The 27066-nt window shown below is 46.4% G+C and overlaps 1 long non-coding RNA gene across 4 annotated transcripts; it reads right to left on the bottom strand.

The window, feature by feature from the left end:
* LOC103876028 lies at positions 1-22385 on the bottom strand. Of its 4 annotated transcripts, none has more exons than XR_004176181.1 (5): positions 17979-22385; positions 14336-14443; positions 10784-11004; positions 5007-5970; positions 1-354 (listed from the first exon to the last, which is right to left on the bottom strand). It is a non-coding gene; the product is annotated as an uncharacterized LOC103876028 (long non-coding RNA). The 4 variants fall into 4 exon arrangements; XR_004176182.1 differs by lacking the exon at positions 17979-22385 and having other exon boundaries at positions 5007-5215; positions 5792-5970; positions 14336-15214; XR_004176180.1 differs by lacking the exon at positions 17979-22385 and having other exon boundaries at positions 1-357; positions 14336-15214.
* Between the last annotated feature and the right edge of the window lie 4681 nt (positions 22386-27066).

Here is a 27066-nt window from a genome sequence, read left to right as displayed (position 1 = left end):
GCATAACAAATTGTCCCAAAATTTAACAGTTTAAAAAGCACACATATATTATCTCAGTTTTGTGGGTGAAAAATCTGGATATGGCTTAGCTGTCCCCTCTGCTTTCGTGTCTTTCTCAGGGGACAGTCACACTGTTGGCTGGTGCCGTGCTCTCATCTCATGGCACAACTGGGAAGGATGCACTCCAAGCTCATGTGGTTCAAGATTCAGTTCATCAGGGGTAGCTGGACTGACATCTTCAGTTCCTGGCTGGCTGCTGCTCAGGGGCTGCCCTCAGTTCCTTGCCATGTGAGCCTCTCAACAAGGCAGACTGCGTCACTGAAGTGTGCAAGCCAAGAAAGCAATGGAGAGAACCTGCTAGCAAAACAGAAGTCACAATCTTGGTGATATAGCCACAGAAATGAGATCCCATCAATTTTGCCATAATCTATTCATGATTAAAAAAAAAAAAAAAGTCAGTCCAGGCGCGGTGGCTCACGCCTGTAATCCCAGCACTTTGGGATGCTGAGGCGGGTGGAACATGAGGTCAGGAGTTCAAGACCAGCCTGGCCAAGATGGTGAAACCCCATCTCTACTAAAACTACACAAAATTAGCCGGGTGTTGTGGCACATGCCTGAAATCCCAGCTACTCAGGAGGCTGAGACAGAAGAATCGCCTGAACTCGGAGGGCAGAGGTTGCAGTGAGCCGAGATTATGCTACTGCACTCCAGCCTAGGCAACAGAGTGACATTCTGTCTAAAAATAATAATAATAATAATAAAATTAAAAAAATAAAAAAAGTCACTAGGTCCATCACAGACTCAAGAAAATTATACAAGAGCATGAATACCAGAAGGTGGGGATCACTGTGAGCTGTGTCATAAACTGCCTATCATGCCTTGGAGCCATCCTCAATTTCTCACCTTCTCTCATATTCTCTATCCAATCCTTCAGGCAGCCCAGCAGGCTGCACCTTCAAAGCAACTGACTCAGCATCCCTCAGTGGCTTGCTCAAATGTCACCTGTTTAGTGGCATTTAACCATCTTACTTAAAACTGCAACTCACCCACGGACACACACATTCCCCCTCCTCTTCCCTCATTTTCCTTTATAGCACCAATCACCATCAGACATTCCAGATATTTAATCGTCTTTTAAATTTGCTCTCTCTCCACCTTAGCATATAAGCTCTACGAGGGCAGTGGTTTTTACCTATTTTGTTTGCTGCTATATTCCCCAGGCCCAGTGCAGCACACACAAAACAAATATCGTGGAATGAATACATGTTAAAATACATGGAAATATGTTCTCTTCTTTTAAAAACCTAAGGGAACACCTTATTCAGAGTGTCAAAGATTCCATCATCTATATACATAAGTATAGACTCTGTTGGTTTCACTAGGCCCCTAAATGGAGACCATCACAGGTCTAGCCACCTACTACCCATTCCTAACCCCTCCTATACCAAAACCAGGTGAGATTGGCCAAAGGAACAGGCTCCATTTCAGCCTCAAAATTCTAGGGTGGTCTCTGACTTAGCCTTGAAAACCACACTCCATGGACCTCCTTGTCTAAAACTACAGGGAATATTCTGCCAAGGAAGCCCTCAACTCCAAAAGACCTTGCCTGCCAATGGGCAGACCATGGTCATGGGCAAACAGCAATGGGAGGCAGCCAAGGACAGAAGGAACCGGGTGTATTTTTCTGCTTAATGACCAATGGGCAAGAGGCTCAAGGGACTCTTTGTAACATAGTGCGCCTCAAACTTTTCCACACCAGTATCGTTTGGGGCAGCAAAAATGATCACTGAATCCTGGGGGCTTGGAGGTCTAGACTGAAGCTGACCAGGAAGCTAGAAATGTATCTGCTCATCTTAGTTTTCACTTTAAGATTCACCTAGTTTTCATATTTTCCCCAGTAATGTAGCTGCATTGAATTTAACGCAACAATAATGCTTTAAATTACTTACACATTTTTTCAAAAAATTCTACTTTTTTTTTTTTCAGTCAATGAATGCAATGCTAAAGTACCAAGAAATTCTGGAAAATTTGTATTGAATTGAAGTGAGTGCATATTGCAAGCAGATTCAGGGCAATTTCTTTTCATGATAGCTGGAAAATTCAGATGCTCATAAACATTTGGGTGCAGAAGGCAGATGGCAGACAGCAAGGAAGTCTCGGGGGAGAAAGTGCTGTCAGGGAGGAAGTACCATGCACCTTAATGAGGCTCCTACCCATGGACATTCTGTATTAGTCCATTCTCATGCTGCTAATAAAGACATATCTGAGACTGGGTCATTTATAAAGAAAAAGAGGTGCTGGGCGCGGTGGCTCACGCCTGCAATCCCAGCACTTTGGGAGGCCGAGATGGGCAGATCACGAGGTCAGGAGATCGAGACCATCCTGGCTAACACAGTGAAACCCCGTCTCTACTGAAAATACAAAAAATTAGCCGGGTGCGGTAGCAGGCGCCTGTAGTCCTAGCTACTAGGGAGGCTGAGGCAGGAGAATGGCGTGAACCCAGGAGGCGGAGCTTGCAGTGAGCTGAGATCGCGCCACTGCACTCCAGCCTGGGCGACAGAGCAAGGCTCTGTCTCAAAAAAAAAAGAGAAAAAGAGGTTTAATGGACTCACATTTCCACATTCCTAGGGAGGCCTCACAATCATGGTGGAAGGTGAAGGAGGAGTAAAGGCACGTTTTATATGGTGGCAGGCAAGAGAGAATGCAAGGGAGCTCCCCTTTACAAAACCATCAGATCATGTGATACACATTCACTATCACGAGAACAGCATGGGAAAGACCTGCTGCCATGATTCAATTACCTCCCACTGGGTCCCTCGCACAACATATGGAGATTATGGGAGCTACAATTCAAGATAGGATTTGGGTGGGGACACAGCCAAACCATATTAATTCCACAAACATCCTCTTAGACAGCAAGAAGCTGGTATCAGATGGTGGAATTTAGCAGTCTCTGATCCCAGTGGCTCTTTCTTTCTTTTTTTCTGTCCCTCTCTCTCTTCCCCTCCTTGGAAAATAGTCTTCAAAAGATATTTCCATGAACTACGATGAAAGCTATTTCCATGAACAAAGATGACTGATTTTTTTTTGGTTCTATTTCATCACCAAGGTTGTAACTTTTGTCAACTGAAAATGAATTAAGCCTCCAAAGACTCCGTCTCCATAATCAATTATAGCCATTGATATCTCAAATTTCATTGTCATCCTATCAATCTTGTAAAATACAATAAAAGCAATAAAACAAAATAAAATTTACACTAATTTGACTTTTTTTAAAAATCTGCTAAATACAGTATTGAGAGCTAGGCTTTCCTATTAGGTCAAACACTAAATTCACAGTTTTACCCTTTGTCCTAATGTCTACTTAAAACTTGGTAAACAATAATAATTCAGGCCTGAATTCAGTCCTCAACAACTGAGATTGCTTCTTCCTTTGACAAAAGCTGCAAACATCTGTGTAGAAGTCATCGAAGTCACTCCCCATTTCAATATAAATTATGAGAAAAGATGAGTACCCAAACTACTTTTGTTTCTACTCTTTTCAACACTCCATTGAACACAATGAGAAACACTCTGGTGTGAGAAGCCATAGGTAAATGAAGCAGCACCTTCTGGAATGTTCTGGGTGATAAATAGCCTTGATGCAGGTTTCTGCTGCTATTTTACCAGTCACACAATTGGCCTCGTTTTCACAGCATATTTGCACTTTTTTTTTTCTTAATCAGTGCTATGCTTGTTAAAATACAAATCTGGTCAACAATTCACCAGTTATTATCTGACACATTGCAAAGTAGCACATCTCTAGGTAAGATGCTATCATAGAGACCCTGCGGCTGACTGCCTGGGTTGGAATCCCATCTAGCTCTACCAATCTCTGGCTGTGTGGCTGTATCTTCTAAGTGCCTCAGTTTCCTTATCTATAAAATGGGTTCTTGAATGAGTTAACATGAATGGAGCACTGACCCACAGCAGATCAGAAGTTCTATGTGTGTGAACTTTTACTGTATTTCACTGTATCTAATATGTTGTTAATTATAACATGCACCATTATTTTATATATCGCTGAGGAAACAAACAGAAAATGCTACTAATTAAATTATGACATAATACTTTCTTAGATCTCTTAAAATTGTAAAGACTTATTGAGGGGCTGGGCACGGTGGCTCATGTCTGCAATCCCAGCACTTTGGAAGGCCGAGGCAGGTGGATCATGAAGTCAGGAGATTAAGACCATCCTGGCTAACATGGTGAAACCCCTTCTGTACTAAAAAATACAAAAAATTTGCCAGGCATGGTGGCAAGCACCTGTAGTCCCAGCTAATTGGGAGGCTGAGGCAGGAGAATTGTGTGAACCCGGGAGGTGGAGCTTGCAGTGAGCCGAGATCGCACCACTGCACTTCAGCCTGGGCAACAGAGCGAGACTCCATCTCAAAAAAAAGACTTGTTGAAAGTAATTTTTTAGACTTATTTAGACATCTCATGTGTCACCCTTGGGCACTCAAAACAGGAAAAGAAGTGAAAAGGATTGGTTAAGTTATTCCCAAAACTTTTTCAGAGAGTCTCAATCTTCTTTGTGATTTTCAGCTCAGTCTTGTCATTGTGTGTATCTTTCAACGCAAAGTCACCCTTTGCCATCAAGAGTGTTGATGAGGAAGCAGTTCTTACAAAGATGCTACGCTGAGGTCTCAGAGGTTTCTCCCAGGCTGCTGACACTCATTCTGCAAATTTTGTTCCCGGGTCTTTCTGGATCTCACCAGAAGGTGTCGGCAATGACAACCATGTTATGACCTTGTGTCAATGACCGTAAGACATTGATCTTAAGACCCATTCTAATTACACAGCTGCTAAAAATGTATGTGGAGGGGGGGGTTAGAATCGCAGCTTAGAATCAATGAAATGTTACTATTATTACATTTTCATTACAAATAGAGCAAATAAAGCTTGCTAACATGGTTGAATCATCAATGTCACCCCTTCATCGAACAGTAAGGTAAAGAACCACTAACCTGGATCAGGATCTCAACTGGTTCAAATGCAGTTTCTGAACACATTCAATTTGTCATTTCACAAGGGCGTGATTTTCAGCGTGGTGCTTCATTTTGACCCAAATCAGGTTCATGCAAGTCCACCAAGGTTTTTCTTGAGATGTTCAGGTCACTGTCCAAGCAGTTCTCAAAGGAAATATCATTTTTTACTTATATATTTGATTATGCATCTGTAGGAATAAGAAACACACACGGTATTGATTCCCTTCAATCAGCTGCTTATCTTTATCTGCGTTGGGCTGCCTTGCCTGTGATTCCTGGGCACACTCTGAAACAGAGTTGCACCTGAGCAGTGGTTCTCAAATCTGGCAGCAGTACAGTGCCCTGGAGAGCTTAGTGACAAGGCAGACAACAAAGGCCTGACTCGCGAGCTGGACTAAGCCAGGCTCTAAAAGTGAGGCCTGGAAATCTGCATTTTAAAGAACAGCCTTCCCAGCCATGATTCTGATGCAACCAAAGTTTGAGAGCTGCAGGCCTAGAAAAAAATAGTGGAAAAAAAAAATGGGCAAAAGATGCAACAAGGGACCTGACGGGAGAGGGGAGCATAAGGAATGGTTGCTTCCACAGAACACCTTCTCCAAAAGTGGCTCTTTTTCAACAACTTTTGCAAGGTAATACATTGATTTTGCAGGGGTGTTAACGTGACGAAAGATGTGAAGGCAGCTATGGGGAGGGTTTAGGTTATGATGCTTTCTGCCTCGATCACAAGTCCAATCCCAGCCTGATGAAATAATTTGAAAGTTTACCGGCTACCCAGGAAGAGTCCAGCAGCATGGTCAAGCAGCTTGCTGAGATCCTGAGGGAGCTTGTCCCTTTCCATCCCTCCTCTCTGCCACACTCAGCGTTGGCTTCATCAGAAGGCTGGAACCCTCATGACTGTAGAGGCTTCCAGGAAAACAGGAGTAATGCGCTCACTGAGGAGGCCCTAGGAAATGGCAACCAACTGACTCACCTGTTTAGAAATTACTGTGAGGGGTCTTTAGAAGAAACAAAATATAGAGACTACTGTAAAATAATTCAAAGGATGTTTTTGAATATTCATAATCCCAGCAGTCTTACAAAGCCATTACTTCCATGTGTTATTTATGACCTTCTCATTTTGATTCCTCAGAGCATATCTACATAGTTTTGTGAATAATTTTTTTCTCTTAGTATCTTTACGTAAACATTTCTTCATGTTTTATAGTCATTGTGTTATTTTAAATAACAGCATGGCATTACTTTTTATTGAGATACCACAGCTTGCTTAACGAAACTCTATGATTTCTTCCAGTGATTCACTGTTGCAGGCCATGCTGTGATGAAAATTTTTTGCGCATGGCATTTTTAGGTACCTACTGCTTAAATCATTTGCATTTTCTTTCTTGCCCTGTGGAAAAGAGAGGAACTTTCTCAGGCCCTCCAGCAAACAGTTCCTCGGCTGCACGGGTCACATGTCTATTCCTGAACCAATCACCAGAAGGGGGTGGAGAGTGTCCTAACACCCATCAGCCCCACCCCAGAGCTGCCCAGGACAGTGCCTGGTCCTCAGCAGTGCTCCACAAATATGTGGCGAATGAATGAATGGTTTCTTAAATGGACGGTTCAACTTCAGTGAGCAACTACATCAAAACAGCTGAGAGTCCTAAAGTTGCCACCTGGGCTTCTAACACACTCCTTGCTTTCACTGGCTAAAACTAGGACTGATAGCATGGCAGAGAAGCCAGTCTCTCTGGGAAATCATTGAACTATATTGATTATGTAGAAATCTATTTCTAAAGTCTCATTATAGGCTATCTTCCTCACTTCCCAGCTTCTCTTACTTTTCCAAGAAAGATTTCTAATTAATCATAAGTCTATTAAGGGTTTGGAGGAGGAGGAGGAGGAGGAGGAAGAGAAACCTTGATGGTCTCAGAGGAAGAAACAAACATGACAATGTGTAAGACTTTTTAAATTAATTTCTTTTCTTTTCTTTCTTTCTTTCTTTTTTTGACACAGGATCTTGCTTTGGAGTGCAGTGGCACGATCACGGCTCACTGCAGCCTTGACCTCCTAGGAGGATATCCTCCCACCTCAGCCTCCCAAGCAGCTGAGACTACAGGCACACACCACCATACCTTTTTTTTTTTTTGTAGAGACAGGGTCTCGTTATGTTGCCCAGGTTGGCCTCAAACTTCTGGGATGAAGCAATCCTTCCACCTTGGCCTCCCAAAGTGCTGGGATTACAGGCGTGAACCCCCAAGCCTCGCACCACCCCCATCGGCCTAATGCCAAAGCCGACGCTGCGAGATCACACACTAGTACTCTGTCTCACCGCATCTGGATCAACCTATTCCTTCCTGGCACCGGTGCTTGGCAACATTCTCCTCCCGTCATCCCGATAACAATGGTGATGATGATGGTGATAATGACAGTGGTGATGATGGTGATGATAGTAATGATGGTGGTGATGATGATGTTAGGTGGTGATGGTGGTGATGGTGGTGGTGATAATGGTGGATGGTGGTGGTGATGGGTGTGGTGATGGTGGTGATGATGATGGTGATGGTGGTGATGACGATAGTGTTGGTGGTGGTGATGGTGGTGATGATGGTGGTGGTGATAATGATGATGGTGGCGATGATGGTGATGGTGATGGAGGTGGTGATGGTGGTGGTGATGGTGGTGGTAATAGGGGTGGTGATTATGGTGGTGATGATGGTGATGGTGATGAGGTGGTACGGTGGTGGAGATGTGTGGCGATGATGGTGGTGCTGATGGGGTGGTGATGGGGCAGTGAAGATGGTGGTGGTGATGGGGTTGGTAACGGTGATGGTGGATGGTGGTGGTGATTATGAGGGTGGTGATGGGGGTGGTGATAGGGGTGGTGATGGTGGTGTTGATGGTGGTGGTGATGGGCTGCTTCAGTCCGTCTCAAGAGAAGGCCTCTATATTTATCATGGCAGGGAAGGACAGAGGCTGAAGTGTCACATGGAGGCTTCCACTGACTCAGCCTGGAAGTAACACACTTCACTTGTGCTCACTTTCATTGGCCAAAGCTAGTCATTAGTCATGTGCCCCCGCCCAAAGAAGGAGAGGAGAGCTGGGTATTGGTGAGCACCTGTAATGCTTACCATACTCACTCATTCAGTAAGTAAGTACCTTCCAGGCCAAACAGGCAATGTGCTAGACTCTGGGTGTTTTAATCCATTCAGGCCACTATAACAAAATACCACAGACAAGGTGGCTTATACACAACAAAAACTTCTTTCTCCCAGTTCTGCAGGCTAGATGTCCAAGATCAAGATGCCAACAGATTCAGTGTCTGGTGAGAGCCTACTTCCTGGCTCCTAGACGGTGCCTTCTCACTGTGTCCTCATGTAGTGGAAGGGGCAAATATCTCTCTGTGGCTGCTTTTCTAAGGGCACCAATCCTGTCATAACAGCCCTATCCTCATGATCTCATCTAAACTCAATCACCTCCCAAAGGCCCCACCTCCTCATACCATCACCTTGGGGGTTACGTTTTCAGCATATGAATTTTGAGGAGACACAAACATTCAAATCATAGCACTGGGGATATAAAGATAAAATCACTTGAAGCCCTTTCCCAACCCTTATTTCTTTTGAACTGGATCTGTTTTCCCAGAGTGCTACACTGAATAATGGTCCCCAAAGACATCCATATCCTAATCTTTGAAACCTGTGAATATGTTACTGCACATGGTAAAAGAAAATTTGCAGACAGTTTATTAAGGATCTTGAGATGAGAAAACTATCCTGTATTATCTGTATAGGTCCAAGGTACAAATCCTTAAAAGGAGGCAAGAGGATCAAATTAGTAGCAGATGATGGGGCGATGGAAGCAAGAGGTTGGAGAGATGTAAGAAGGGGTCACAAGGCCAGCAACATGGATGGCCTCTGGAAGCTGGGTAAGGCAAGGGAACAGATTTTCCCTTGAGGTCTCTGGAGAGAACACAGCTCTGCCAACACCTTGATTATAGACTTCTGACCTCTAGAACTGTAACAGAATAAATTTGGGCTGTTTTTAGCCATTCTATTAGTAGTAATGTGTTAGAGCAGCAATAGAAAACAAGTACACCTATGCTAGGGCTGGGATAGGAGAGGTACAAAAATTAGTGACAATAGGAGTGGCAGGGCACGGTGGCTCACATCTGTAATCCCAGCACTTTGGGAGGCCGAGGTGGGGGGATCACTTGAGCTTAGGAGTTTAAGACCCAGCCTGGGCAACATGGCGAAATCCTCTCTCTACTAAAAATACACCCCCGCAAAAGAACATTAGCCAGGTGTGGCGGTGCACACCTATAGTCTCAGCTACTTAAGAAGTTGAGGTGAGAGAATCACTTGAGCCCCAGAGGCAGATGCTGCAGTGTGCTGTGATCACGCCACTGCACTCTAGCCTGGGTAACAGAGTGAGACCATTTCTCAAAAACAGTAATAATAATAATAATAATAATAATGCCAGGTATGGTGGCTCATGCCTGTAATCCCAGCACTTTGGGAGGCAGAGGCGGGAGAATCATGAGGTCAGGAGTTTGAGACCAGCCTGGCCAATATGGTGAAACCCTGTCTCTACTAAAAATATAAAAATTAGCCAGATATGGTGTCATGCACTGTAGTCCCAGCTACTCAGGAGGCTGAGGCAGAAGAATCACTTGAACCTGGGAGGCGGAGGTTGCAGTGAGTCAAGATCGTGCCACTGCACTCCAGCCTGGGTGACAGAATGAGATTCCATCTCTAAATAAATAAATAAATGTGATAAAATAATAACTGCCAACGTCCATCAAGCACTTATTTGATGCTGCGGCTGGCATGGTGGCTCCCTGCCCATAATCTCAGCGCTTTGGGAGGCCAAGGTGGGAGGATCACCTGAGCCCAAAAGTCGAAGGTTACAGTGAGCTATGATGGTACCACTGCACTCCAGCCCAGGCAACAGAGCAAGATCCCGTCTCTAAAAAACTAAAAAATAAAACCTCACTACACTGTGAGATGAGTGTCTTTATTATCTCCAGATGACAGATGTGAACCTGAGGCCCACGAAGGTTAAGTAACATTCCTAAGAGGGCACCACAGCTGTGGGTGGTCGAGTCAGGATTTGAACTCAGTCCACAATCTAGCAAAGATGTGTACAAGTATTGCCTTGATATTAAAACCAGAGATAGGACGAGGCACATTGCTAGCGGCAGAGGCAGAACAAAACCTTGAGCCTCCCAACTGACTCCAGAGGACCCTTTCCCTAAAATATACTTAACGTAGTGGGGTAGATCAAGGTATCTCTGCAGGGGGCAGGATCCGGAAGGGGTGTGGGCATTGAGCCAGCCTGGAAGGGACGTGGAGCCCAGGGTAGGTTCTTGAGGATTCTTTCCAGGCCTGTGGGGCACTGACACTTCTTAACCACACAGAGGCTCCGTGTGGGCATGTTTGTCTCAGCAGCCTCTGGTAAGTGCCTCTGACATCTCACATGGAGCCTCCAGCCAGCACCACCTCTCAAGCCTTCCCTCCTTTGTCAGTAGGGAAGTCAGAGAAAGTATTACCAAGTCCACCGACTCAGAGCTCGTGGGGTCCTTGCAGCTTCTAGACTCTAGAGTGCATCTCACTTAAAGAACAAATGCCCCACAGACCAAATCTAGCTAAACAGAGGTTCTTGGGTCCATTGTTGGTCTCCAAGAACAACTGTATGTTCTGAGCGCCACCTAGTGGTACCCAGGGCCCCCAGCGTTTTTGGCTTCTCAAACCTGCTCTTAAGGACGGAGCTCCTACCTTCTGCCTCGGAGGTCTCTTCAGGGAGGCTTAGATGACTCGAGGACCGCCAGCCCCCTCTGGTTCCAGGGCTCTTCAGAGAGGTCCAAGGCCAGTTGGTTCCTTGAAACTGTATGTTTACATTGGCACTGCCCCATCCTGGACTCTACCTGTCAAGAATGCTGTCCTGGGTTAGGGCACAGGATAATGCCTTTTGTCGTTGATCTGGAGGGAGGGAAGGCCTGTGGGGGAATCAGCATCTCATTTCAATGTGAGAGAAGCTAATGGAGGGAAGAGAATTTTTTAAAGCTACTGAGAACACACATTCTTTTGACAACTTGGTTAAAAAGGACCGATTCCTTGAAAAATACAAATGACTACAGCTCACCCAATGTGAACTAGATAATTTGAATATGCCTACAACTGTTAAGGAAATTGAATTTGCAATTTTAAAACTCCCAAAAAAGAAGTCTCCAGATCCAGATGGTTTCACTGAAGAATTCTACCAAATGTTTAAAGAGGAATTCACACCATCTCTCTACATTTTCTTTCAGAAAATAGAAGAGGAGGGAACACTTTCCAATTCATTTTATGAAGATAGTATTTCCTGATATTAAAACCAGAGGTAGGACTGAGTACGGTGGCTCACACCTGAAATCCTAGCATTTTCGGAGGTGAAAGTGGGAGGATGACTTGAGCCCAAGGGTTCAAGACTAGCCTGGGCAACAAAGTGAGACCCTCTGTCTATAAAAATTACAAAAATTAGCCAGGCATGGTGGCGTGTGCCTGTAGTCCCAGCTACTCGGGAAGCTGAGGCCAGAGGATTGCTTGAGCTTAAGAGGTTGAGGCTGGTGGCCAGGCACGGTGGCTCACACCTGTAATTCCAGCACTTTGGGAGGCCAAGGTGGGAGGATCACTTGAAGTCAGGAGTTCGAAACCAGCCTGGCCAAGATGCTGAAACCCCGTCTCTACTAAAAATATAAAAATTAGCCAGGCTTGGCAGCACATGCCTGTAATCCCAGCTACTCAGGAGGCTGAGGCAGAAGCATCACTTGAACCTGGGAGGCAGAGGTTACAGTGAGCCAAGATCGCACCACTGAACTCCAGCCTGAGCAACAGAGAGAGACTCTGTCTCAAAAACAAACAAACAAAAAAACCAAGGTAGTACGAAAAAAAACCCTACAGATCAATATCCTGCATGAAAATATACATGAAAATCCTTAACAAAATACTAGCAAATAGAATTCAGCAATATATGTCAAGGATTGCACACCATGACCAACTGGAATTTATTCCACAGGTGAAAGGGTAGTTGCATATTTGAAAATCAATCAATACAATCCACCGTATTAACAGGTGAAAGAACAGAAATCATATGATCATATACATTAATGCAGAAAAAGCATTTGACAAAATTCAGCACCCATTCATGTTTTTAAAAAAAACTTTCAGAAAAATGGGAATAGAAGCATTGCTTAACTTAATAAAGAGCATCTACCCACAAAACTATAGCTAAGACACTTAATGCTTGAAAGACTAAATGCTTTCCCCCACAAAATTGGTGACAAGGCCAGGAGGTCCACTCTTCTTTTTTTTTTTTTTTTTGAGACGGAGTCTCGCTCTGTTGCCCAGGCTGGAGTGCAGTGGCCGGATCTCAGCTCACTGCAAGCTCCACCTCCCGGGTTCACGCCTTTCTCCTGCCTCAGCCTCCCGAGTTGGGACTACAGGCGCCCGCCACCTCGCCCGGCTAGTTTTCTTTTGTATTTTTTAGTAGAGACGGGGTTTCACTGTGTTAGCCAGGATGGTCTCGATCTCCTGACCTCGTGATCCGCCCATCTCGGCCTCCCAAAGTGCTAGGATTACAGGCTTGAGCCACCGCGCCCGGCCTTTTTTTTTTTTTCTTTTTTTTGAGACGGAGTCTAGCTCTGTCGCCCAGGCTGGAGTGCAGTGGCCGGATCTCGGCTCACTGTAAGCTCCGCTTCCCGGGTTTACGCCATTCTCCTGCCTCAGCCTCCCGAGTAGCTGGGACTACAGGCGCCCACCACTTTGCCCGGCTAATTTTTTGTATTTTTTAGTAGAGACGGGGTTTCACCGTTTTAGCCAGGATGGTCTCGATCTCCTGACCTCGTGATCCGCCCGTCTCGGCCTCCCAAAGTGCTGGTATTATAGGCTTGAGACACCGCGCCCGGCCCCTTTTTTGTGTATTTTTAGTAGAGACGGAGTTTCACCGTGTTAGCCAGGATGGTCTGGATCTCCTGACCTCGTGATCCACCCACCTCAGCCTCCCAAAGTGCTGGGATTACAGGCGTGAGCCACCGCGCCTGGCCAGGAGGTTCACCCTTATTCAGCGTAGTGCTAGAAGTTCTAGCTAGTGAAGTCAGGCTAGAAAAAAAAAAAAAAAAAAAAAAAAAAAAGCATACAGTTTTGCTTATGTTTGCAAATCAAGAAGATTAAGGTCACTTATGAAGCATAATGGGCTTTGTCTGCTCAGGGATTCTTCACACTGATCTTCATTTTAATTTACTTCAACACTACAGAGATGAGGAAATCACTTGGGAAACTTTTTAATGCACTAGCAAAGCCCAAGTTCCACTCCCCATGATTGGCTTCATCTGGTCCAGGGTAGGGCCTGGACATCTGAATTTTGTAACACTCCCCAGGTGATTCTAAGGTGCACATTCAGCAAATGTGAGAACCACTTTGGTGGAAGAGCTTCCACCAAACACCCAAATACAGTGCCTCTCCAGGTATGCTTCCTGACCAGTTGGCAGCCTCAGTGTCACCTGGGAGCTTGTTAGAAATGCCCAGCCCCAGGCCGGGCGCATTGGCTCACGCCTGTAATCCCAGCACTTTGGGAAGCCGAGGTGGGCGGACCACCTGATTTCAGGAGTTCAAGACCAGCCTGGTCAACATGGTGAAACCCTGTCTCTACTAAAAATACAAAAATTAGCTGGGAATGGTCGCATGTGCCTGTAATCCCAGCTGCTTGGGAGGCTGAGGTGAGAGAATCACTTGAACCCAGGAGGTGGAAACTGCAGTGAGCCGAGATCACACCACTGTACTCCAGCCTGGGTAACAGAGACTATGTCTCAAAAAGAAAGAAAGAAAGAAACGCCCAGCCCCAGACCCCACCCCAGACCTACTGAATCAGAAACTGAGGATATGACCCAGAGATCTGCTTTTTAAGAAGACCTCCTCTGATTCTGATGCCCACTCAAGGCTGAGACCCTCTGCCTCAGCAGACGAATTCTAGGAGCAGCTGATTCACAAACTAGAAAATAAACTTGGTTAAAAAGCATCAAGAATATTGTTCAGCCTCCCTGGCGATCAAAAGAAAGGCAATGTAAAAACAGCAGTGAAATCCCATGTGACACCTGTCAAATTAGTAAATTTCAAAATAAGGCAAAGAAATAATAATCCTTTATGATTCCCTTTCACACAACTAGGTTAACACAACCATCTAGTTTGTGAACCTCATCAAGGACTGAGGTTCCCAGAATTTGAGGCTTTCTGTGCTAAAGCCAGAAAATCTCTGCAAGCCAGGACCAGTTGGTCCTTCCATACGAGACTCACCAGATTGGTATCACTATGGCTTACTCTCTGTTGTCCCCACCGGACTGTAATCCATAGGAACAGGACCCTGTGTGTCTTGTATTATAGCCTGGTCAAAGGCCTCAGAGTCTAGAGGGGAGGAGAACAAGTGCTGAGTTCAATCTGTCTGGCTTCAAGTCCTAACCCCACAGATTATCAGCTGTAAGACCCTGAACAAGTTATTTCTGCTTTCTGTACCTCAGTGTTCTCATCTGGAAAATGGGTATGATAAGAATGACACAGGACTGACCTCATGGGGATGTTGCAAGAATTGAACATGAGTTACTGCCTGTGACCCACTTAGAATAGTGCTGGGCATATAGAAAGTGCTCTATGACATTAGCTACAATTATGAAAGGAGGGGAGCCCACAAACCCCATTTGAGAGATTGGAAGTAACCGTGTGGTGGTTGCAGAAACTGTGGGCGGCTGGATTTTCTGGATGGTGGATAGACAGCGTCTCCGGCTACTTCCAAAGGGTCAAGAGGGAACTTTTCAGGGTGAGGAAGATGACACAGGGGGGCTGCAGGCTGCCCCTGACCTCCCCCTTTCTGGGTCCCCTACTCATTTTCCCTTAGACAAACTCCCCAGTGCCTGGAGTCCTCAGGGCTCCTGGCCTAAAACTACACTTTCCATTGCATCCTCACTTGAGGAGGCCCGGGGCTCAGCTGGAGAGGCCACCACAGGATAGTGGGCGCTTCTGTTCGTTGTTGAGGAACCAGGACTGAGCTTCTAGCACAGGGTAGGTACTTTGTAACTATTTGTTAAATGATTTATTTTAATGAGTCAATCTTTGTTTTGTTTTTGTTTTGTTTTGATAGGATCTCTCTCTGTCGCTAAGGATGGAGTGCAGTGGCACAATCTCCACCAATCTCCACCTCAACCTCCTGGTTTCAAGCAATCCTCACACCTCAGCTTCCCTAGTAGCCAGGACTACAGGTGTTTGCTACCACACCCAGCTAATTATTGTATTTTTTTCTTTTTAGAGATGGGGTCTCACTATGTTGCCCATGCTGGTCTTGAACTCCTTAGCTCAAGCAATCTTCCCTCCTTAGCCTCCCACAGTGCTGGAAATACAGGCGAGAACCACTGTGCCCGACCTAAATACCTTTTTAATTATTGTCATCTATCAGTGCCCAGATCTGCCTCATCTCTGGTCCTGCCCTTGATCAAGACCGTCCCAGCTGTGTCCTTCCTGTTGGGTCATGAACCAGGAAGCAGAATGGCCATACCCAAAATGGCTGCACCTGGGAATCCCCCAGAGGTCCTCTCTCCCCATTCCCCACCTCGACTTGAGAGATAGCAAAGGGAAAGAGAACATACTGGATGCAATAGTCAGATGCCTAAATCGTCTTCTTTATCACTGTCATTAGGAACCTAACACAAGAGCCCTGTGTCCTGGCTCATCAATGGCACTGCACATATTCTCTGAGCTCTGAGGCTCTAAATAGCCTGCTTGTTAGGCTTAATGGGAGCGTCCGTCCAGAAGAGAGTGCTTGTGAAAGCAATGAAGGCTGAATCCACCCCACTCTTCCCCTCACCCTGCCCTCTGGAATGGATTATCCTTCCTGTGTGTCCCTCCGGGACATGCCACTACCAACACTTTAACAAACTTGCTCATCATTTTCCCTTTCCTAGCCCGTGAGTTTTTGAAGGACAGGGACCCTCTTCATTCATCATTTGTTTAGGGAACCCCTACCTAGGAGGTGGCTGGTACTACCCTAAATAAGGCAAGCAGAGATGAATAAGACACAGCCGAGGAATTTATAACTAGCCACCTCCTGTCTTACTCATCTCGGCATCCTCGGCATTTAACACAGTGCCTGGTAAATAAGACACATATTTGTTAAACAAGTGGATGAAAATCCCTAAATGACCCCAAATCAGGCTATGGAAGGTGCTGTAACTAAAATCCACTGTAGCACTGCTGTGGCAATCTAGGCCTCCTCCCCCCACCGCCCTCGAGGAGAGGCAGCGATGGCGATGGCGACAGGACGGCTGTGAGTCACGTAAGGACTGAAGGCGTCCTTTATAGGGCAGATCAACAGCAGCACAGCCAGCTAGTGTTCTCAGCCCAGTCCTGCCTTTTGTGGAACAGAGGCCTGCAAAACCGAGACCTGCCTTCCAGGAGTGGAAGTGGATTCACAGTGTCACCGTGTTCTTTGTTGTCATTTTATTTTTTTCCCTTTTAACAAAAATTGGGTCACATAGTACATGCTATTTGGTAACTTTGGCTTCCCCCCCGCCCCCCAGCACTTACTAGCTATAATGAATACTTTTTTCAGATTACTAAACTTACACATTAAGCACGTTTTTTATTTTTATTTTTTCTGAGACAGGGTCTTGTTCTCCCATCCAGGCAGGAGTGCAGTGGTGCACTCACAGCTCACTGAATCCTTGCACTTCTAGGCTCAAGCAATCTTCCCACCTTGGCCTCCCAAAGCACTGGGATTATAGGCGTGAGCCACCACGTCAGCCTTAAGCACCCTTTTTAATGGTTACATAATGTTCCATCTAAGGAATGTATATTACCCTTTACTTAACTATTTCCCTGCTTCGAGATTTTAGGGCAGTACCAGATTTCTGCTATAATGAATATTCTTATCCTCAAATCCTTAGGAAAAATTCCTAGAAGAGGAATTGCTGAGTCAAAGAGCACACGCATGCTAACCACTGGTGATAGTTACTGCTTTACAGAAAGATTTCCTATGAGGAATGTATGGGCAGCCCCCACCTGCCGTGAGCATTAGTGGACAATTTTTTTTTCTTTTTTTTTTTACACTTTAAGTTCCAGGGTACATGTGCACAACGTGCAGGTTTGTTATATATTTATACATGTGCCATGTTGGTGTGCTGCACCCATTCACTCATCATTTACATTAGGTGACTCTCCTAATGCTATCCCTCCCCCCTCCCCCCACCCCACAACAGACCCCAGTGTGTGATGTTCCCCTTCCTGTGTCCAAGTGTTCTCATTGTTCAATTCCCACCTACAAGTGAGAATATGTGGTGTTTGGTTTTCTGTTCTTAAGATAGTTTGCTGAGAGTGATGGTTTCCAGCTGCATCCATGTCCCTACAAAGCACATTAACTTGTCCTTTTTTATGGCTGCATAGTATTCCATGGTGTATATGTGCCACATTTTCTAGTGGACAATTTTATACAGATCCACAGCCCTTGTCTGAATTCCCTGGGACCAGATGTGTTTGAGAATTCAGGATTTCCTAGATAAAGACAATATGAATTCTGTATACCCTATCAGATTCCAAGCAGGGTCTAGGGCAGATCCACAATCTAACTCATTCATATTTGTTCAGGAAATCAAGTGAGCGTCCACAATCAGTGAGATAAATCAAGACCACAACGAGCCTCGTGGCAGCTCAGGGCAAGTTTTCCCGTGATAAAGCTTTCCATTTGCAGAGTTTTGGCGGGTGGGATTTCTGGAGGGGAACACGTGCACCACTGTCAAGCTGCTCTGCTGCTTTGCAAGGGAAATTGACCTCGGGAAGACATGAGAAGGTAGTTCCAGAGAAAGATTAAGTCATCTGCTTGGGAGGCAAGTTAGATCCGGGTTTCAATCCCAGCTTCGCCTACGATAAGCTGGGTGACTCTGGGCCAGTGACTCACCCTTTCTGGGCCTCAGTTTTGTCATCTCTGAAGAGTACCCCCATGCCAGAGCTGTGGAGAAGACAAAGGAAAAGGTGTATGTAATGCTTGGCACACACCTCAATGGCGTTGAATCGATGGCCTTCAACAACTTGCGCCAGTAAATGGCAGAACCGGGAGGTGACAGCCTCTGCTTTTCCTGCAGTGCCAGGTGGGACCAGTTGAACAGTAAGACCCTTCTCATCCGGCAGCCCCCAAAGCCAAAGCCCAGAATTCCCACTATAACTCACACAGGCAGGAAGTCCAGAACTTTGGGTGGAAGGAAGGCCCAACAGGAGCCGCAGTGGAATTTCTCACAGTGGCCCCAGATGGCTTCTGCCCACCTTCGTGGCGCTGGGGCACTCTGTCTCCCTGGCGCCCTACTTGGGTGGGGCCAAGTCCAGGCCAGCCCCACCCGGACCTCCGCCGGGACCTATTTTGGTGTCCCAGTGTGTGGCTGTTGCAAATGAAAGCCTGAACAGTTTGACGCTACAGTTCCAGGAGTAGGTCAGCCCACCACCCCCCACCCCCATCCCCGGGCAGGACACCAGCAGGTCCCACAAAACATCAAGCTGCCTCATTAAGGACAGAGGCTGTCCAGCGGGAGGGGGTGTGAGAATGGGCAAAGGTGTGGTGTCCTCTGTCAGACCGCAGGTGGGTGCTCGGGTGGGAGGGGAGTATTAAGGCAGCAGGGGTGGCCAGAAGGGACACAGGTCTGCAAGGACAGGGTAGAGGGGACAGCAGGGACAATGTGAGGCCTCGTTCCATCTCATCCCACCCCCACAGACCTGGAGGAGTACAAAAATCATCCCTGGGTTAATTACAAAACTTGGGGAAAAAGAAGAAGGAGAAGGAGAAGGAACAGAGGGGGAAATAAAGGCCTGAAAAGGCCTCTGTCAAATCCCCTGCTGTTTACAAACCTTCACCAATACAGATTCTAGCACCTCCGTTGCTAAAGGCTCTTTGCACTGAGAACTCTTTCTGAGATGAGCTTGCCTTTGCCAAGAATAATTTTGCCAGGTCTGAGTTGCTATCCACCAGGAGGTGGGGAGATGGAAATTTCCAGAAGCCCCCTATCCAATGGGGCCTTTCACAACTCACTCAATAGACTCTGGAAAATAGCAAACCACCAGCTCATCTGTTTAGAAAATACTGCAGGGATTTCTTTAAAATTTAGAGTTTAAAACCTATTCTAGAATCCACTATAAAACATTACCAAAGGTGTTTCTTAATTGCTGCTAATTTTACACAGCAATGACTTTATCTCTAAATGGGCCTTTCAGTCTTCATCTATGTAGATATATATGTTTACATTTTTTAAATCACAGTATTATTAACAACATCCCATAAACCTGTTCTCCTGGTTTGATAGTCCTCTTGTTAATTCTAATAATAGCATGTCATTTCATTGCATTCATATACCACAGATTTCTTAACCAGACTATACAAAATAATTTTCTACCATTATAAACAATGCTGCAATGAACATCTTTGTGTATATGCTCTTTTCACATACCAGCTGCTTAAATTAATTTTCAGTCATTTGCTAAGTGTATGCTTATTGGGTACCTACTATGTACGTTAGGCCCTGGGGTAAGCGAACAGAACAGATGCAGTCTCTGCCCCACAGTCTAAACGTTCTATATTTTAATAATTTTTGGATCTTCCTATATGGGGCTCAAATCTATTTTTAGAAATCTTCTGAGTTTAAAGTGGTAGCATTTGCAGCTGAGAAAGTGTACACTGAGGCCTGCCTGCTTCAGGAGCAGATGGAACACAAAGTTTCCCGACACTGTTGGAGGTGGGGACTAGTGAACTGCACCCCTCTCTTGCCTACTCATGGAGCCTGCCAGGGTCCCAGGGATGGACAGCAAAGTGGCAGCTCATTTTTACAAGAGGTAGACTGGGGAACGGGAAGCTAGGGACAATGTGCAAGGCTGCCAAGACTGCAGTGCAGGAACCAACTTGCCCACCCATCACAGGGGCTGGTGGGGGGGCCTCTGCAGACCTCCATCCACCCCCAACCCCGGGGCCTGCCCCTCTGCACCCATGGTGGGGGCTGGCTCCCACGGGAGGGATGAGCTGAGCACACTCACTCTTTGTCCTGAGCTCCCTGAATCGGGTAACTCTCTCCTCTCCTGACAGAGGCCGGGATGCTGCTGTCCTCTGGGGGCCCTTCTGCACGGACACACACATGGAGACCTAAAGCTCATGGGCAAGGTTTGCCAGTCTCTTCTGCTTACAGCTCCCTTCCCCACCTGACGTGCACTCCTGACACCCACCTCCTCTCAAAGCCCAGCCTGGCCCTGCTGGGCTTCCAGGGCCTTGTCAGAGGTCCTTCTGGGTCAGGGAAGTCTTGGTACTTCCCGTGCAGCACCCAGGGGCTGGGAGACAGCTGGAAGTGGCTGGACGGTGGGAGGGCAGGATTCTCTCTTCAGCCAGCATCTGCTTCCACCCTGGCCGCCTGGGACCGCCATTCAGGAAGGTGGTGGATTCCGGGGCAGATGATCAGGAGGCAAATCCCACTCCCTCAGCTGCAAGCTGATTTTCTATCGCATCATCATGGCTTCAGCATGGCTGAATTAACTGATTGAATCCTTCCTCTGTGCCAGGCATGGCACTGGCCTTTTAACATCTTTGTCCTATTGGATCCTCTGAGCAGCTCTAGGGTCCAGGAGCATTTGTAGTTTCTCCTTCATACCTGAGGGTGGATGACTTCTCCAGGATCACTCTACTAATGGGCAGCGATTGAGTTCAACCCAAAATGTGTCTGACTCCAGAGTTGTAGTTCCTCGCCTTTCTGCTTTGTCGTGTATACAGCACCTGGTAAGCCTTCCCCACCCCCTTCCCCAGTCTCTTTTGCTCCTTTCCTGAAAACGCATGAATTGCTTTCAAAACCACTTCTTGCATTAACAAAGAGGAAAGAAAGGTTCTCAAGATGTCTCTGAGACAAGGGGTCCCCAACCTCCAGGCTGTGGACTGGTACCCATGCGGTCTGTGGCCTATTAGGAACTGGGCCCCACAGCAGGAAGTGGGGCGAGTCACTGTGGGCAAGTGAGCAAAGCTTCATCTGTTTTTACAGCCGCCCCTATCTCTGGCATCATCGTCTGAGCCCTGTCTCCTGTCAGATCAGTGGTGGCACTGGATTCTCATGGGACCGTGAACCTTATGGTGAGCTGGGCATGCGAGGGATCTAAGTTGTATACTGCTTATGAGAATCCAACTAATGTCTTATGATCTGAGGTGGAACAGTTTCATCCCAAAACCATCCTCGCCCCCCTCACCCCCCGACCGTGGAAAAATCTTCCTCCATGAAACTGGTCCCTAATGCCAAAAATGTTGGGAACTGCTGTCTTAGACCACACAAGACATTCATGGTCATCGTCAGGAAAAAAGCAGCAACCCTCGATGGCCAGACCTTCCATCTGCTGCTGGTTAACACGTAAGAATCACCAACACAAACACAGCACGTTCTAGATGCCTGTTCTCGGTACCTTACTCACCCAAAGTTAACTTATCTACTAATTAACTTTCCTTACTTCCCTAAGTTAACTTATTTTGTCCTTCTGACAACCACACAAGGGAGGTGCTGCTATTGCTACCCCCATTTTCCAGCTGAGGACGCTGAGGCACAGAGAGGTTAGACAATATGCCTGACGTTACACAGTAAGTGATTCATCCAGGATGTGAACCCAGGATAGCTGGTGTTAGAAGCTGTGGGTGTAGCCACATTCTTCTAATTCCTTGTGATGAAGGAAAACAAAGAAGCCGATCCGTTTAGGGAACCAGGATGCTGCGGTGGTTGGCAGTGGTGGTATTTCCGTCAGTCCTTTTGGCATAAATACCTCTAGATTATTTCACAAAACAGTCCCTGGGAAGCGTCCCTTATTTCCTAAAAAGGGGCGGCAAGGCGGCGGGTGGGTCTGGGTTACGGAAGCCTTATTCTCCTTCTTAACCAGTAGACTCGTCTTACTCTCAAACCCAAGTTCTTAACCCTTCTTAGCCCCCTTACTGACTCTCCCTGATTCGCAAGTGTCTCCCTGCATAAAACATGCCTTTTCCATAATGTGGCCTTTCTTACTTGTGGAGACGTCTCTTCCTTGCAAATACTGACAGAGCCTTTCCCTGCCGCTGAAGTAATACTCGCCCCCACCCAGGCGGCATTCTCTGCTCCCCTGTACACCTTGAAGTGTATCTATAGGGTTGTTCACTGATTTTATTTGCAGGAAGAACTGACAGGCCCCTCGGACTTGGAGCAAACAATGAACAGAATGAGGATTGAAAGAGGTGAGATTTTTAAAGTAAATGCTTTAAAAAGCAAAATGTGTGGTGGCTCATGCCTGTAATCCCAGCACTTTGGGAGGCTGAGGCAGGAGGATCACTTGAGCCCAGGAGTTCGAGACCAGCCTGGGCAACGTGTTGAAACCCTGTCTCTACAAAAAAAGACAAAAATTAGCCAGGTGTGGTGGTGTGCGCCTGCAGCCCCAGCTACTCAGGAGGCTAAGGTGGGAGGATCACTTGAGCTGAGGAGGTTCAGTCTGCAGTGAGCCTAGGTTGCACCACTGCATTTCAGCCTGGGTGGCAGAGTGAGATCCTGTCTCAACAAATAAATAAACAAATAAATAAATAAAGCAAATGCTTAGACTGCTTAATGACTATTTACTTCAAATCCAAACCTTCCAAATAGAAAAAAGAAAAAAGAAAAAACAGGCTGCTTTAGGACGATTCACTTTGCTTTCCCTTTTGGCAGCTCTGATATTCTGCATGATGGCTAAATGATAATGAGCCCTTATGACAAGTGCTGGGGAGAGACAGAGCCTGGATGGGGACAGGGGGCAGACATGAAACACAGATCCATTTCGCCTGCCTCCCTTCACTGCCTAGTGGAGTCTCTGCTTTATATGCTGAGATAGACACTCTTCGTGTGCTCTATAGATCAGAAAAGCCAAAACTCACTTTCTCAGCTTCCCCTGCAGCTAGGGATGGCCCAGGACAGAGATCTGGCCAATGAGTTCAAAGCAAAGGTGTCAGGCAACACTGGGATGGCTGTGTAAAGGGTAGAGAGGAGGTCCTATCTTTCACCCCTTCTTCTTACTGCCTTACTAAATACAGACTTGATGGCTGGAACTACAGCAGTCATTTTGTGACCATGAGGGAAAGAATGAGACAATTACAAAGAATCAGATCCAAAAACCTCTGACATTACTGAGTTGCTTCTCCAATGTCCATATCCAACTGGCTGCGACTCCTTATGTCAGAAAAATGAACATATATTTGCTTAAGCCCCTGTTAGTGGGTGTTTGTTACTTGAAACCAGGAACACACCTACTTTGGTGTTATTATCTCTATTATTCAGATGAAGAAAGTGAGGCCTAAGCCAATGAGTGTCTTGTTGAAGCTTCCATTGTTAACCAACAAAATGTAACTGAAGTTTTTCCGTGCTTTGTCCTGGCCTCTCCCCATTATTTCTCAGCTGCCTCCACCAGCCCAGCAGAAATTCCATGCTGCAGAAGAATCTATTGACCATGAATGACTGGTGCTTCATTCAAGCAGTTAAGGCGTTTCCCTGGGTCAGTGGTCCAAGTGTCTGTGTGCAATCATAAGGCTTCCTCAATGTTCAGATGTTACTCAGTTGGGCCTTTGTCATAGAAAGCGAACAGTACATTGTCTTAGCTGTCAGAAGCTTTGGGACTGTTCTTTAAGTCTGGCTTAAGTAATACTCAGTGACCTTTCCCTTCTCAGTTTGGAGGTATGGTTGAGAGCAGTCACTGGTACCCCCAGATCCTGACCACCATCTTACTATACAATGGCAGGGAAAAGGACAACTGGACATTTACTGTGTCCAAAAGGGATGTAATGACCTTGGCCTCCTTCTGCCTACGTAAATGCTTGTGTGGACTCATCCCTCACAGGTCGACCCAGCGCGACTTCTCCATTAACCTTTCTGCATGCTGGGCAGGGTGGTTTCCTGGATTATTTTCCTCAGTTCCCCAGTTCCCAACCTCCAGCTCTGGGCTATGGTGATTTTCCTGTTTACATATTCTTAAGTCCTCTGTATTGTATGTTGCCTCACTTATCACAATTGTAATGAAATCATGATGCATGCACCATTGTTTGTTTAAGGTTTGTTGCTCCTATTAGGCTGCAAGCCCAGGTGGGGCTTGGACATAGAAGACCTTCAGTGATGGTCTTTGGATAAATAAATGCAGGGATGACTGGGTGGTTTCAGTGGCTCTTTCCTCTTCCTGCTAATCCCCCAATCTCTGCTTCTCACTCCAGAAGCTGGCATGTTCTCTTGGCGTCTGCCATTTTTTCCTCTTTTTCTGACTTAGCTTTTGTTTTAAGCCTTGAGGTATGTATAGAGATAAATAATCATAATAATAACAATTAGCATTTATCAAGTACTTAGTATGGCCAAGCACTGTGCTAAGTACTTTGTAAGTATGATCTCATCTAATCTACATACCCACTCTCTAAAGCAGATGCTGCTAATATTTTCATTTTATAGAGGACTCGGGGCACAGTGAAGCTCAGTCATTTCTTTCAAGGTCACACAGCTAGTAAGTGGCAGATCAGGATTCAACCTGGACTCTGGGCTGCATGCTCCCCCAAATGCTCTCACTGTCCAACAGACACGGCCCTGATCATCTTGCATCTTCCAGCCAGGTTGAGGAGAAAGTTGTTACTCAAATAGTCCCACTGTATTAGGCAGGGTTCCCCAGAGAAACAGGAGATAGATGATAGATAGATGACAGATAGATAGATGATAGATAGATAGATAAATAATAGATAGGTAGATAGATGATAGATAGAAGATAGATAGATGATAGATAGGAGATTTACTACGGGAATTGGCTCAGATGATTATGGAAGCTGAGACGTCCCACCATCTTCTACCTGCCAGCTGGAGAGCCAGGAAAGCTGGTGGTATAATTCAGGCCAAGTCTGAGAGCTTCAGAACCAGGGAAGCCCATGGCAAGTGGGCAGGGGAGGCCACTGGTGTAAGTTCAGAGCCTGAAGTTCTAAGAATCAGGAGCTCCAATGTCCAAGATAGGAGAAGATGATGCCCAGGCCCTGAAATTCACCCTTCCTCCACCTTTTTGTTCTATTCAGGCCCTCAACAGATGGGATGGCGCCTCCTGCAATGGTGAGGGTGGATCTTCTTCACCCGGACTAATTCAAATGTTAATGTCTTGGTAAAGGAATTTAAGGAGATGAAAAGAGAAAAAATGCTCATCTCTTCCAGAAACACCCTCACAGACACACCCAGGCATCATGTTTTACCAGCTACCTCAGCATCCCTAAGTCAGTCAGGCTGACACCTAAAATTAACCATCACACCTGCTGTGAGCAGCACTGTGGAGAAAAATTCTGAGGGACATTGGCTTTGATCATCAAATCCTCTGTGACATGGGGAGAGCCTGCTAAGCACCAGGATGCCTCCTTTCAGTGTCCTCCTGGGGCAAAGCCACAGTGGACACAGGGAGCAACCCTTCATGACCAGGTCCCGGTTTAGGTTCACAATCCCTGGAACGCACGCCTGCCTGTAGGGCTGGAAGATGCTGCAATGCTCCGCCTGGCCTCCCTTCTAGGACGCTGCTTTCGCCCAAGCCCTCATGCACCTGGGCTCTCTGCAGGCCCTGCCCACTAGTCTTCATCCGGATTTCCAGGCTGCCTCTACACAAGACGTCGACCAGCCAGGAGTTCTGTCCTCTGGAATTCACTTTAGAATCTTCCCACATAGTGGCGGGCACAGTGGCTCACACCTGTAATCCCAGCACTTTGGGAGGCTGAGGCAGGCAGATCACCTGAGGTCAGGAGTTTGAGACCAGCCTGGTCAATATGGTGAAACTCCATCTCTACTAAAAATACAAAAATTAGCCAGGTGTTGTGGTGGGCGCCTGTAATCCCAGCTACTTGGGAGACTGAGGCATAAGAATCACTTGAACCGGGAGGTGGAAGTTGCAATGAGCTGAGATCACGCCACTGCATTCCAGCCAGGTTGACTGAGCAAGACTCTATCTCAAAAAAAAAAAAAAAAACAAAAACTGGGCACGGTGGCTCATGCCTGTAATCCCAGCACTTTGGGAGGCTGAGCGGGCAGATCACCTGAGGTCAGGAGTTCGAGACCAGCCTGACCAACATGGAGAAAACCCATCTCTACTAAAAATATAAAATTAGCCAGGCATGGTGACACATGCCTGTAATCCCAGCTACTCGGGAGGCTGAGGTAGGAGAACCGCTTGAACCTGGGAGGCAGAGGTTGCGGTGAGCCAAGATTATGCCATTGCATTCCAGCCTAGGCGACAACAGCAAAACTCCATCTCAAAAAAAAAAAAAAGAATCTTCCCACATAGCGAGATGTAAAGGTGACTCAGCTCTAATCTAAGTTACCCTCAGGGTGGTCAGCTGTCCTAATCAGGAGCATACATTTCATCAAGGTCCACACCCTAGAGGGGTGGCTGCGTGCTTCAGCTGTCTGCCTGTCTGATCTACACTGGAGATTTTGCTGTTTAGCAAGAATAAATGTTAGCAGTGGGTTTTGTTGATGAAACTAGTGCCTTTTTAATGACTAGGATGGAATCCAGAAATGGGCTCTCTTCAGTAAAATTTGTGATTTTCAGGTATGCGGATAAGCTAAAATATTCTAGAGCGAGTCCCCATCCCTGCGGGAACAGGGTATAGATCTGGTGTTAAAGCTTGTGCCATATATCGGGTTCGTAAAAGGGCCTGAGTCCAGCCGCCGGTTCAGAAGATGTGAGGACATTTGCCTTGGTAAGCCCGTTACCCAAGGTCCAGGTGGAGCACCTAACAGGGCAAATAATTGGGCCTCCTCTGGGTTTATCGAACAGGTTGAATGACTGCTTTGGGCCTTCTTGCTTGTATTGTCAATCGATTGGTGACATTTTAACCAAGTAGCAAGGTGGGGGGGTAACTTACCCTCACTACCTCTAACAGCTAGTAGCCTCTGATACCTACCAAAAATCACCCAAGTATTGTACAGTCAACCCAATGCCATAGGTGTGGGTCCTTTTAGAATTCCACGGGGGTTTTGTGCATAGCTTTAGAA

The sequence above is a fragment of the Papio anubis genome, chromosome 9, assembly GCF_008728515.1.
Source record: "Papio anubis isolate 15944 chromosome 9, Panubis1.0, whole genome shotgun sequence".
NCBI classification, from domain to species: domain Eukaryota; kingdom Metazoa; phylum Chordata; class Mammalia; order Primates; family Cercopithecidae; genus Papio; species Papio anubis.
The sequence above is the reverse complement of the archived record's forward strand: the minus strand, read 5'-3'. Positions and strand labels throughout refer to the sequence as shown.